Below are 15,301 nucleotides of genomic sequence, written 5' to 3' on the forward strand. Positions count from 1 at the left end.
ACTGTTAATGTTTTGAGTCTTTATAGGTTTCAAGTCTGATTATTTTGTTCGTTTTTTTTTTTTTAATATTTATTTATTTATTTTAATATTTATTTTTTAGTTTTTGGCGGACACAACATCTTTGTTTGTATGTGGTGCTGAGTATCGAACCCGGGCCGCACGCATGCCAGGCGAGCGCGCTACCGCTTGAGCCACATCCCCAGCCCCTATTTTTTTCGTTTTTGACTCTACTCCTCACCTCTTGGGTAGAATGGAAAATCTTCAAACTTATGTCAGTTACCTCATATTCTGGTTTCGTGGTTTTCAAATTAAATCTCATTTGTGTTAGTCTCTCTCCCTGTGATTTTGCACTCTCATTTTGGTGTGGTTTCTCAGGGGAGCAGAGAGAAATGTGTGTGGTCAGTCAACCAGAAGCTCCTATTTCCTTAGGTCTCAATTACCTCATTTCTCTGTCTCAGCAAGTGGTTGTGAAAATTAAACGTGGTGGTGTATGTGTAACCGAAGGTCAAAGGAGATTATTCCTGTTGTTTACGTTGATAGGCTTCATTGGACACACAGGTGAGCACAGCTAAAGATTTGTGGCCTCTTATCCTCAGCCTACATAAGGTCACATTTTTTTTTTTCAGTACTGGGCATTGAACCCAGGGCCTTGCATGTGCCAGACAAGGCTCCACTACTGAGCTGCATACATTCCAGCCGTTTTTACTCTGAAACAGGGTTTCGTTAAGTTGTCCAGGCTGGCCTTAAACTTGCAATGGGGGCTGGGGCTGTAGGGCTCAGTAGTAGAGGGCTGAGCATGTGTGAGGCACTGGGTTCAATCCTCAGCACTGCATAAAAATAAATAAAATAGGTCCATTGACCAAAAAAAAAAAAAAAAAAAAAACTTGCAATGGAGTGGACCATCACTCCCAGCAAGATAAGAAATTTGACAGAAAGGCCAAGCATGGTGGCACATGCCTGTAATCCTTACTACTTGGGAGGCTGAGTCAACTGGATGCTTTGGATCTAAGAAAAGAACAACCTGGACTTGGGCATGGCAGCAAATGCCCATAATCCCAGTGATTTAGGAGACAGAGGCAGGAAGATTGCAAGTTCAAGACCAGCCTCAGCAATTTAGCAAGGCCCTAAGAAACAGTGAGACAAAGTCTCACAAAATAAAAAGGAGGACTGGGATTGTGCCTCAGTGGTAGAGCACTTGCCTAGCACGGGTGACAAACTGGGTTCAATCCTCAATACCATATAAAAAATAAAGATATTGTGGGCTGGGGATATAGGTCAGTTGGTAGAGTGCTTGCCTTGTATGCACAAGACCCTGGGTTCAATCCCCAGTTCCTCAAAAGAAATACAGGTATTGTGTCCAAAAAAATAAAAAGGACTTTGGGGTTGTGGTTTGGTGGTAAAGCACCTCTGGATTCAATCCCCAGTACCGGGGGAAAAAAAAAAACCCGCCTGGGTTATATAGTGAGACCCGTTCTTAAAAATATTGACAAGGAAATGAAAAGAGTCCTGGAGAGACAATGATCTGTTTTGGAGTGCTGTTACTCTCCCTCCCTCATTCTTCGGGACGGGAGCAGAGACCACAGGCCATGTTTAGAAGAATACAGACAGGGAATGCCTGCAAGAAACGCCTTGACTGGATGTTTCCTGGTGGTAGAATTTTTGTCCCAATATTGGCAGAGAGTATGTGTGAAGCACTGAGAGAGAACCTGACATGAATTTACTGGCATCAGGGAAGGGTATACGAACACAGAACACAGACGGTGTGTGCCGGCAGCTGACTGGAGCAGCCTGGGAACGTCAGTGCTGTGGGATTGCCTGCGTTTCCAGCATCTGCAGGTAAGCATGTGGGAGTTTCCCATGGACTGAGGATAGATTGGAAGGTTCCCAGGCTTCAGCTATCTGAATGGTCACCGCCCAAGAGGGGTCCCTACAGGGCAAGAAGACCCCAATGATAAATGCTATGAGAAAAAAGCTCAGGGTGCTGTGCAAGAGATCAGCAAGATAATGCACTACACATTGAGATCATGGTGAGAGAAACAGTGTGAGGTGACGGGTCCCTAAAGATCCTCAAACTCCCTGAGGAGAAAACCAGTGTTTAGGTCCACAGAGAACTCTAAGGGTCCCAGTCATAAAAGTTGACCTCTTTCTTTTCTCCCACCATTTCACCTTTGGAGAAGCCAGAGGTTTCTACAATTGAGGTATACATCCAGCCTCTATTGAGTACCCTACCCTCAACGTGCGTTGCATGGGATAAAAATGATGATTAATAGTGGTAGAGCACTTACCTGATATGGACAGGGCCTTGGGTTCAATCCTCAATGCTGCCCCCACCACAAAAAAAAAAAAAAAAAAGCAAAATTACTTTCATGGACAACTAGTGAGAAAAACCTACTACGTGTCTTAAGGTAGGAGTGATGTGTGTGTGTGTGTGTGTGTGTGTTACTGGGATTGAAGCCAAGGGTACTTTACCATTGAGCTACATCCCCAGCCTTTTTTATTTTTTATTTTGAGAGAGGACCTCAGTAAGTTTTCTAAGCTGGACTTGAACTTGTGATCCTCCTGCCTCAGCCTTGACAGCAGCTGGGATTACAGGCTTGTGCCACTGTGCCCAGCTGATTTTGGCTGCCAATTATAAAGGCAATTATGTAGACCAAAAATTACAGTGGTTTTAGATTCAAGTTTTATTATTTTTACTTTTAGGACTGGGGATTGAACCCAGCTGTGCTTTACCACTGAGCTGCATTTCCAGTTTTGTTTTGTTTTTTCTTTTCTTTTGAGACAGGGTCTTACTAAGTTGCTTAGGGCCTTGCTAAATTGCTGACACTGGCCTTGAACTTGTGATCCTCCTGCCTCAGCCTCCTGAGTTGCTAAGATTAGAGGTGTATACCACCATGCCTGTTAAATTTTATTGTTCTTTTTAATTTTTTTCATACTGGGGATTGAACCCAGGGGTACTCTATCACCGAGCTTCATTCCAGCTCTTTTTTAAAAATATGTTTTAGATGTCGATGAACCTTTATTTTATTTATTTATTTATTAGTTTTCGGCGGACACAACATCTTTATTTGTTGTGCTGAGGATCGAACCCAGCGCCGCGCGCATGCCAGGCGAGCACACTACCGCTTGAGCCACATCCCCAGCCCAATTATTCATTTATTTATATGTGGTGCTGAGAATCAAACCCAGTGCCTCACACATGCTAAGCAAGCTCTCTACCACTGAGCCACAACCTCAGCCCGTTTTCTAGCTCTTTTTGAGATAAGATCTTGCTAAGTTGCTGAGGCTGGCCTCAGTTGTGATTCTCCTCCCTTAGCTTCCTGAGCAGCTGGGGTTCCAGGTGTACGCCACCACACCTGGCTAAGGGTTCTTTTACTGAGGAAGAAGAGGAGAATAGGTTTTAGACTCTGAAGCTGTACATCCCTTCAGCTACTCAATGATTTATTCATTCCTCATGTGGTTACTTGTGGTTCAGCAACCTATAAAACAAAGACAAATTTATCAACACTCAACACATCTGACATACAATAATGGAATGAGAAAAGTTAACCACAATCAAAACTCCCATTTGGTAAAGGATAGCACAGGAGATACCCAGCAGTCACTAGTCAATGTTCTATAGCCCACTGAGAGGCAGGCTCTGTTTCTGCCCCTTAAACCTTGATGTGCCTGTGTATGGTTGGTTGATCAATATAGCATGGTGGAAAGTGATACTTTGTAACTCTAGAGGCTAGGTCCTGAAAGGCAATGCAACTTCAGCTGGGATTGTGGGCCTCACCATTCCAACTGCCCTAAAGCCACTATTTTGTGGCCCAAATTAGCCCATATAGAGAGCCACTGAGAAACCCTGAGAATATATGAAGATAGTAAGATCTCAATCAGCTCCCATCTGCTCCTGGTTCAGCCCATGCCTGTCCACAATCATAAGATACCCTGAGCCCAATGCCCAATCAAGCCCTTCAGATCCATAGACACTAGGAAATAAAAAAAAAAATTGTTATTTTAGGCTACTCAATTTTGGGATGATGTGTTGCCTAGCATTATCAGAACAACATGTATTCAAATATGGGGGTTGAGGCCAGGATGGTCTGCACAGAGGAGTAAGTTACTTGGTCAGTCTACCTGGGTTCCCAGGTTCTGCATCCTGAAAATCATCACTACTCTTCCTCCATGTCCTCTGACTCTGCCTCTATCCTGGTGCTCAACCTGAGGAAGCTTCTGCAGATAATACTCCTCTGAAGGGCTACATAATTTTTGCAACCACTTCTAGAGAGACAAATTTGGGGTCCAAGATGTTTAACCTATAGTCATAGGCTGTGGCAGGCTGCTATGGACCAAATGTGGACTTTTTGTTAGTTTGCTTTGGTACAATTTTTCCTGAAATAATTGGAAGGCTTTCAGTAAATCCTTCAGCATGTGTATATTACCTCATCATACAAAGCCTAGAAGCGCTCATGTTTTGCATATTGACCTCTGTATTCTGACCATTCTCTCTAACTCTCCCATAGGGAGTTGAAGGAGAAGACTACACTGTTAATTTTATTTATTTATTTCAATAATGGGGATTGAACTCAGGGGTGCTCTGCCACTAAGCTACACCCCATCCTTTTTATTCTATGTTGAAACAGAGTCTTGCTAAGTTTTCCAGGCTGAACTTGAACTTGTGATCTTCTTCAACCTCCCCAGTTGCTGGGATGAGAGGCATGAACCATCATACCCAGCAGCAGCAATGTTAAGGACATTTTAGTTTGGATTAGAGAGGTTAGCTTGGGTTGGGGATATGTCTCAGTAGTAGAGGGCTTGCCTAGCTGGCACAAGGCCCTGAGTTCAAATACCAGCACCACCAAGAACAAAACAAAACCTGAGAAACAATGATCTGGGGTAGAGCTCAGTGGTGCAGCACTTGCCTAGCATGTGGAGCTTCTGGGTTTGATTCCCAGGATGACAAAACAAATAATAAAACTCACAGTCACTTTGGTTTGTTTTTGTTTTTTGAGTTTTTTTTTTTTTTTTTTTTTTTGTACCAGGAGTTGAACACATGGGTGCTTAACCACTGAGCCCCATCCCCAGTCCTTTTATTTATTTATTTTTTAAATTTTAAGACAGAGTCTCGCTAAGTTATTTAGGGCCTTACAATCATCTTTTCTATTCTTGGTTTGTGTTTTGTCCTAAGCAGACGCTTTCTCTCATAGAATGTTGTTGTTTCCATTTTTATGCTTACTTATCAGCTCAAGCTTGATTTCAAGTGTCTAATGTAAGGCTTTACTAACAGCAGTACAAAAGAGCTAGCACACAGTAACTTGTCTCAATCTTAATTGCATTCTTGTTGGCACGGGGATTAAACCCAAGGGTATTTAACCACTGAGCATATCCCCAGCCCTTTTTATCTTTTATTTTGAGACAAAGTCTTGCTAAGTTGCTGAGGCTGGCTTTGAACTTGAGATCCTCCTGCCTCAGCCTCCCAAATTGCTGGGATTGTAGTGTGCAGCTAGGCCCAGATTTTCTCAATTGATTTTTTTGGGAGGCTATCGGGGATTGAACTCAGGGGCACTCAACCACTGAGCCACATCCCCAGCCTCATTTTGTATTTTATTTAGAGACAGGGTCTCACTGAGTTGCTTAGGGCCTCACTTTTGCTGAGGCTGGCTTTGAACTTTGAACTCAAAGCCAGCCTCAGCAATTTAGGGAGGCCCTAAGCAACTTGAACAAAACAAAAAACAGAAGTTTATTAATATGTGTGTATTATGTATACAGGGAAGATATCCAGAGAATGAGTGACTCTCTAAGGGGTGGTGACTTTGAATTTAGGCTTACGCAGAAAGCCAATTTTCTCAATTGCTTTTTAAAAAAAAAAAAAATTAGTTGTAGATGGATACGATGCCTTTATTTTATTTATTTTATTTATTTTATTTTTTATGTGGTTCTGAGGATCGAACCCAGGGCCTTATATGTTATCCACCACTGAGCTACAACTCCAGCCCGTCTTGATTCATTCTTTTTTTTTTGTACGGGGCATTGAACTCAGGGGCACTTAACCACTGAGCCACATCCCCAGCCCTATTTTGTATTTTATTTAGAGACAGGGTCTCACTGAGTTGGTTAGCACTCGATATTGCTGAGGTTGGCTTTGAACTCTCGATCCTCCTGTCTTAGCCACCTGAGCTGCTGGGATTACAGGTGTGACCACCGTGCCTGACTCAATTGCTATTTACAGTAGCATGGGCAATTATTTGCAGATCCTAAGGGCTACCAACTTTTCAGCCTGCCCTAGGAGAATCCTCCCTAACAACTGCCCAATCTACTTCTAAGACAATGGCACAATTATTATTATTATTATTATTATTACTATTATTTTGGTACTAGGGATTGAATCCAGGGGCTCTTAACCAGGAAGCCACATCTCCTGTTCTTTTTTATATTTTATTAGAGACAGGATCTTGCTGAGTTGCTGAAGCTGGGTTTGAACTCACAATCCTCCTGCATCAGCTTCCTGAGCTGCTGGTATTACAGGCGTGCATGGCACATTTTAGATACTGTAGTTTGCCCTACCACTTCCAGTACTAATTATGAATCAACTTGAAATTGTACTTATTTTTGTAATAGGCAATGGAAATAACAGAAGTTAAATAAAATAAAAGTTTTTCTCTCAAGGTAATGAAGTTTGGCTGTAGGAAGCACAGGGCTGATATAGTATCCCTAAGAATTCAGAGTTAGATTTCCAGGTTGCTTCTATTTTCCTGCTCTACTATCCTTCCCCTGGGCTTCCGTCCTTACTTTGCCTTAAAATCACAAGATCCTGCCAGATACAGTGGTGCATGTTTGTAATCCCAGTGACTAGGGAGGCTGAGGCAGGAGGATTCATGAGTTCAAAGCCAGCCTTAGCAATTTAGTGAAACCCTAAACAATTTAGCAAGATGCTGTCTCAAAATAAAAACTCATAAACAGGGCTGGGGATGTGGCTCAGTGGTTGAGCACCACTGGGATCAATCCCCAGTACATTAAACAAACAAACAAACAAGATCCTTCAAACATCATGTCTGTTCTAGAGAGGAAACACGAAGAAGAGAGATGGAGAAGATGGTTGAAAGAATTAAAGAGGATGGGGCTGGGATAGAGCTCAGTAGTAGAGCACAAAGCCTTGAGTTCAATCCCTAGAATCACCTCCTCACTTCACCCCCCAAATAAAATAAAGACAGTATATGCCAGGTCTCTGATACTTTCCCCCCCAAGTAGTGGGGATTGAACCCAGAGAACTCTACCCCTGAGCTACATCCATGGCCCTTTTTATTTTGAGCCAAGTTCTCGATAAACTGCTGAGTCTAGCCTCACTTGTAATCCTTCTGCCTCAGCCTCCTGAGTTACTGGGATTCCACGTGTGCACCAATGTGCCCAGCTTGTCTGACTCTTCTTTAAGGAGCTTTTCTAGAAGATTCATCCTGCACACACCATTCACATCTTCTTTGTTTACATATATAATTAGAATGCAGTCACATATTTACACCTAGCTGCAAGAAATGGAAAACGTACTCTTTTTAAAAGAATATTTTTTTTAAGTTATAGTTGGACACAAAACTTTTATTTTATTGTTGTTGTTGTTATTATTATTATTATTGCAGTGCTGGGGATTGGACCCAGGGCTTTGTGCATGTGAGGCATGCACTCTACCAACTGAGCTATATCTCCAGCCCCTATTTTATTTATCTATTTATATGTGGTGCTGAGGATTGAACCCAGGGCCTCTCATGTGCTAGGTGAGTACTCTACCACCGACCCACAATCCTAGCCCCCAAAATATACTCTTTATTCAGGTTATCCTGTCACCCAAAACAAAAGAAGGAGGAGTAAATTTTCCACATTGATGAATATGTTCATTATCTTGATCCTTAGTGATGATCCTTAGATGGATACTAAGTCAACTAATAAAATTGTGACTTAAAAATGTACAGTTTAGCCCAGTGCAGTGGCACACACTTGTAATCCCAGCAACTTACAAGTTCAAGACCAGCCTGGGCAATTTAGCCAGATCCTATCACAAAATCAACAAACACAAAAAACTTCTGGGGGTATAGCTCAGTGGTAAAGCACTCCCGTTTAATCCCCAGGATCACAAAGCAAAAGATATATCACTTATTGCATATCAGTTATATCTCAATAAGCTTGTTTAAAATGTTGCATGGGGCTGGGGATGTGGCTCAAGCGGTAGCGCGCTCGCCTGGCATGCGTGCGGCCCGGGTTCGATCCTCAGCACCACATACCAACAAAGATGTTGTGTCCGCCGAGAACTAAAAAATAAATATTAAAAATTCTCTCTCTCACTCTCTCTTTAAAAAAAAAAAAATAAAATAAAATGTTGCATGTATAGGAGAAAAGAATATCTATCCTCCAGTTATCTACTACAGGGTTTTATAAAGCTATTTTTTTTTTGGGGGGTGGGCATTTACCAGGAATTGAACCCAGGGGCCCTCAACTGCTGAGCCACACCCCCAGCCCTATTTTGTATTTTATTTAGAGACAGGGTCTCACTGAGTTGCTTAGTGCTTTTGCTGAGGCTGGCTTTGAACCTCCCCAGCCACTGGAACCTGACTTATAAAGCTCATTAAATCAAGCTTTTTTGGGGGGGTGGGGCATGTACTGGGGATTGAACCCACAAGTGCTCTCTCACGGAGCTATATCCCTGGCTCTGTTCATTTTTATTTGACACAGGGTCTTGCCATCAATCAACTGAGGAAAATATGGTAAACTTTCTCACAATTGTAGGGGATTTATCGATTTTTCCCTGGAAGTTCTGTCAACTTTATCATTGTAAATAGGAAGCTGTTTTAAGAGTTACTGTATCTTCCTGGTAAACTGAAACATCAATGTAGAATCTTTGTATAGGGAATACTTTCAGCCTTAAATTTTATTTTTTCTGACATTAATGTAGCTACAGTAGCTTTCTTTTAGTTAGTGTTTGCCTGGCCTATATGGGATTTTTGTGTGTGTGTGTGTGTGGTACTAGGGACTGAATCCCGGGGTACTCTACCACTGAGATATGTCCCCAGCCCTTTTTTTTAATTTTGAGAGAGGGTCTTCCTAATTTGGCCTCAAATTTGTAATCCTTCTGCCTCAGAGTTACAGGTGTTTGTTTGCCTCTGTGCCTGGCTTCTGTACTTAACTTTCTACTTACTATGTTTTAAATGTTTCTTATAACCAATGTATAGCTGTATCTTAATTTTTATTTACTCTTACAAGCTGCATATTAACTGAAGAATTTACTCTATTTAAATTATCACGATTAATGATATCATTGGGTTTTTTTTTTTTAATATTTATTTTTAGTTCTCGGCGGATACAACATCTTTGTTGGTATGTGGTGCTGGAGGATGGAACCCAGGCCGCACGCATGCGAGCCGAGCGCGCTACCGCTTGAGCCATATCCCCAGCCCCGATCATTGGGTTTATATCTATAATTTTTTTTGTTTTTAATTTGTCCAGATTTTAAAAAATAGTTTTTAATTGTCAACGGACCTTTAATTAATTTATTTATACGTGGTGCTGAGGATCGAACCCAGTGCCTCACGCATGCTAGGCAAGCTCTCTACCACTGTGCCACAACCCCAGCCCCTGTCCAGATTTTTTAAACCCCCTTTTTTTTTTCTCCTTTCTTATCTTCTGTACTCTTTGAGGTTTTCCCCTCCCCCTCTCATTCCTATTTTCTCTCAACTTGTGTAGAAACTATTCATTCTACTTCTATTAGTATCTAAACTTAAACTTTTAGTATGAACATTGAATTTAGCAATCAATATTAATTGATACCAAACATTAAAACAACTTTAATCAAACCCTCTCCCAAATAATAGGTACTTACATTCAGAATTTTAGTTCTATCTTTTCTTGTTTGGGAGTTTCTGTTTGTTTGTTTGTTTTGGGGACCAGGGATTGAACCCAGGGGTGCTTAACCACTGAGCCATATCCTCAGCCTTTTTTTTTAAAATATTTTTTTAGTTATAGATGGACACACTACCTTCATTTTATTTATTTATTTTTATGTGGTGCTGAGGATCGAACCCAGTGCCTCATATGTGAAAGGCAAGCGCTCTGCCACTGAGCCACAATCCCAGCCCCTGCTCAGCCTTTTTTATATCTTATTTAGAGACAAGGTCTCGCTAAATTGTTGAGGCTGGCTCTGAACTTACCATCCTCCTTTCTCAGTCTCCTAAACTGCTGGGATTATAGGTGTGCTCCACCACATCCTGATGGGAGTTGTTTTTGTTTGTTTGTTTTGTTTTGTTTTTAATGTACACATGCATATAATTTTGAGTTAAACAGTCACAGACTTAATATTTATAAGTATACCCCAAAAATGAAAAAACATAAACCAAAATTTAAATGGGTAAAGGATATATAAACCAATATTTCTGCAAAAATGATATATAAACAATAAGCCAAAGAAAATCATGTTAGATGTCATTAGCTATTATGAAAATATAAATCAAAAGCCACAATGAGATAACACTTCACTTCATTTAAGAGAATTGTAATAATAAATGTTAAAAAGCATGTAATAAGTGTTGTTGAGAATGTAGAGAGAGGGGCTGGGGATGTGGCTCCAGCGGTAGCGCGCTCGCCTGGCATGCGTGCGGCCCGGGTTCGATCCTCAGCACCACATACCAACAAAGATGTTGTGTCCGCCGAGAACTAAAAAATAAATATTAAAAATTCTCTCTCTCTCTCTCCTCTCTCACTCTCTCTTAAAAAAAAAAAAAAAAAGAGAATGTAGAGAAATTGAAATTCTCACATATTCCTGTTGGGAATGTTAAATGGTGCAACTACTTAGTAAAACAGTCTAACAGCTCCTCAAAATGTTAAACATGAAGTTGAACATTGTACTCAGCAATTGTACTCCTATGTATGAAATTAGTAACTGTGCGCACAAAACTTGTAAATGAATGAATATTCATAGCAGCATTATTTACATTAACCCAAAGTGGAAAAACCCCAAATGACCACCAAGTGAAGAGTGGATGACTAAATATAGTCTATTTACATAAAAAAAAAAAAAAACCCAGTGCAACCCAGCTCATCCTCTCCTAACTTAGGAGCAACCACTTTCAAATCTTGTACCTGATGTTTGTCAATGACCTTTTTCCGAGTCTCTAACTACAGTGCCTGCATTGAGGCTCCTTGATAGTTTTCCTTTATGATAGGGTGCATTCATTTCCAATAACGAGGGCTCAAGTTCTCTGCACATTCACACCCTCCCTCCCCTTTTACCCTCATAAAACACGATACAATTTTGGCTAAAAAGATTATTTAAACATTACATTATTATAACTACATTATTTTGCAGATGAGTCACTATATTTTTCCTTCCTTGAAATTCTTTTTGTCTTCTATTACTGACTACCTCAAAACACTGCTACAACTTTCTGGTTCTTCTCTGAAAGCATTTAGTCAATCTCCACCTTTCCTGGAGCCTTTGGCCCGATCATCTTTGCCATTTTCCCTGTGAATTTTCTTGAATCTCATCCTATACATACACCCTGTTTTTTTTTTTTTTAATATATTTTAGTTGTAAATAGATACAATACAATACCTTTAGAGGGGTACTGGTTATTAAACTCAGGGGCACTCCACCACTGAGCCACACCCCCAGCCCTATTTTGTATTTTATTAGAGACAGGGTCTCACTGAGTTGCTCAGCATCTTGCTGTTGTTGAGGCTGGCTTTGAACTCGCTATCCTCCTGTTTCAGCCTCCTGAGCTGCTGGGATTCCAGGCAAGCACCACTGTGCCAGGCACAATACCTTTATTTTATTTATTTACTTTTAGTGGTGCTGAGGATTGATTTGAACCCAGTGCCTACCCCTGAGCCTCAACCCCAGCCCTCTCCCTGTTTTTTGCTTGTGTTGAATCTTATCTCCTCTATTCCACCGAATCTCGTTCTAGATTTACTCTTTTACTTTGCCGAACCAAAGCCTTTAGTTTTTCTTGGAAGGCTTATTTTAGCCCAAACAGGCTACCACCATGATGGACTTAGTGGCTCGTTGAAGTGAAGGATATCTTGTACCAAAAGTACTTCAGGGCATCTCCTCAAACAAAGCATGAGAGAAAAATTTTCAAGCCTAGGTAGAATTTAAATGAAGCAGTGTTTTAATAAGCTTATAAGAAATAAGGGTGTGTGTAAAAAGGTTGATAGCCTGTATGATGGTGCATGACTATAATCCCAGCAACTAGAGAGCCTAAGGCAGGAGGATGGCAAATCTGAGGCCAGTCTCAGCAAGTGGGAGGCCAGCTTGGGCAAGTTAGCCAAACTCTGTCTCAAAACATAGACAAACAAACAAATAAATAAATAAAAGGGACTGGGGATGTCACTCAGTATTAAAATGTCCCTTGATTTAATTTAATCCCCAGTAACAATAAATAAATAAATAAACAAACAAATAAATAAATAAATAGCCAGGTGTGGTGATGCATATTTGTAATCCCAGCAGCTGGGGAGGCTGACATAGGAGGATCATTAGTTCAAAGCCAGCCTCAGCAAAAGTGAGGGACTAAGCAACTCCGTGAAACCCTGTCTCTAAATAAAATACAAAATAGGGTTGGGGATGTGACTCAGAGGTTGAGTGCCTTAGAGTTCAATCCTCTGTACAAAAAAAAAAACAACAACAAAAAAGAAAAACAAAGGATGACAGCATGTTTGCATTGTGAAGTAGCATTGATGTAGGATATTGTGTCCAGAAATCCTTTATTGGTGGCTCTGCACCTGGGTGGTAAATCAAGGTTGCTTCTGTCACAACCTGACTTGGGTCCTTTAAGCAAGAGTAGAATGATTCAACAAGCAACAATAAATCTTGTCGAGGATGTGGGGGAAAAGGTACACTCATATATTGTTAGTGGGACTGCAAATTACTGTAACCATTATGGAAAGCAGGATGGACGTTCCTAAGAAAACTTGGAATGGAACCACCATTTGACCCAGTCATCCTACTCCTAGGTTTATACCCAAAGGACTTAAAATGAGCATACTAAAGTGATGCAGCCACATCAATGTTTGTAGCAGCTTAATTCACAATAGCTAAACTATGGAACCAACCTAGGTGCCCTTCAATAGATGAATGGTTAAAGAAACTGTGGTATATACATAATGGAATATTACTCAGCCTTAAAGAAGAATGAAAGTATGGCATTTGCTGGTAAATGGATGGAATTAGAGAATATTATGCTAAGCAAAATAAGCCAATCCCAAAGAGCTAAAAGCCATTTTTTTTTTCTCTGATATGTGGATGCTAATTCACAACGAGGAGAGGCAGAATAGAGGTATTCTGGACTAGATAGAGGGGAGTGAAGGGTGGGGATGGGGCATGGGGGTAGGAATGATAGTAGAATGAATCAGACATTATTACCCTGTGTGCATATGTGATTAATGACCTGTGTAACTCTACATCGTGTACAACCAGACAGATGAATAGTTATACTGCACTTATGTATGATGTGTCAAAATGCATTCTTTTTTTTTAAAAAAACATTTTATTAGTTGTTGATGAATCTTTATTTTTATGTGGTGCTGAGAATCGAACCCAATACCTCACACATGCTAGGCAAGTGCTTTACTACTGAGCCACAATCCCAGCCCCGAGAATTTTTTAATATTTATTTTTTAGTTCTCGGCGGACACAACATCTTTGTTGGTATGTGGTGCTGAGGATCGAACCCGGGCCGCACGCATGCCAGGCGAGCGCGCTACCGCTGAGCCACATCCCCAGCCCCTCAAAATGCATTCTACTGCCTGTATAATAAATTTGAAAATTTTTACAAAGAGTAGAATGATTCATTTTTACTGACAAGATTTCAAATGGCAATATTTCTTATAGACTATGATTTTAGAGAACAAAATTTCATTTATTTATATTTCTTTTTAAAAAATATTTTTGTTTTTGTTATTGATGGACCTTTATTTATCTATTTATTTACATGTGGTGCTGAGAATCGAACCCAGTGCCTCACACATGCTAGGCAAGCGTTCTACCACTGACCTACACCCGGGCCCCAGTGTCTTTTGTTGTTTTATTTTTGTGGCATTTGTTTGAACCCAGGGATGCTCTACCACTAAGTCACATCCCTGGATCTTTTATTTATTTTTTAATTTTAGGACAGGGGCTTGCTAAGTTGCTGAGGCTGGCCTTGAACTTGTGATCCTCTTGCCTCAGCCTGAACTTGCCAGGATTACAGGTGAGTGCCAAGGTGCCTGGCAAAATATTTCTAAATGAATGAATACTGTATGGATTGAAGAACAAACTTCTATCTAGAACCCTTATGGCAAGAGAGTCTGTAAAATTCAGTGTTCAGTTTTCTGTACTCTTACAATTAACTCTATTGCCTTTGACTTTGGATAAATCACCTAACCTAGCCTGTCTGTGTCTCAGTTTCCTCTTTAAGTAAAACGGCTATAATCACAGTAGTACCTCCTTCCGGGGTTGTGATAAAGATGAATGAGTTTATATGCATAAAATTCTAATCGTAGATCACGCATAGTACACAAATATGAGTAGTGATTGTTATACCTACTGGGAGATTCAGAAAGAGGGTGAGAAGGAAAGCCGGTTGGTTGCATCCAGTAAGGGACCCCTAATCAGCTGCTGAGCCAAGAAAGATCGCTGTGAACTGGGGCAACTGTCGGCAGCCAGAGAGGGGGGACTCCAGGGTCGCGCGCGCGCTCGCGTGTGTGTGTCGGGGCTGCGTTAGTCGCATCTGTCATCACTTTATAAGTCACGGGTACATTGTAAACTCTTCATCTTCACAAAAATAATCTCGGCAGGTGGCTACCGCAATCCCAACTTTACCCACGAGAAAACAGTTCCGGAGAGATCGATCGACTTGCCGACGTCACCGTGCGCGAAGTGCGGGCCCCAAGTTCCCTCCAGGTCGATTCACGCGTCCGAGCAGCCTGATATCCACGGGAACTCCCAGGGAGCTCCTGACAGTGCGGGGCCCAGTGCCCAGGCCCCCACGGTCCGGGAACGGACTCTCATGAAAACTCGGGAGCAGCTGCCGCGCGGCAGGGCGCGGAGGTGCGCGGGAGGACCGGCGGGGGGTCGGCGCGCACGCGGCGCACTGGGCTGGCGGACGCGCTCCGCAGCCGGGTTTACTAGAGGGCGCACAAGCGGCTGGTCCTCGCACAACTCCTCCCTCTGCCCCGCCTCCAGGGGCGGGGCAAGCGAGCGCGGGAAAGCTCAACCTGGTTCCCACCCCCGCCTCGTGCTGGGGGCGGGGAAAGAGAGCTCTTAAATGGGAAAGCGCTCTGGGGTCCCTCCCTCCAGGGCTTA

The sequence above is a fragment of the Spermophilus citellus genome (genome assembly GCF_964194105.1).
Source record: "Spermophilus citellus genome assembly, chromosome: 9".
Classification (NCBI taxonomy): domain Eukaryota; kingdom Metazoa; phylum Chordata; class Mammalia; order Rodentia; family Sciuridae; genus Spermophilus; species Spermophilus citellus.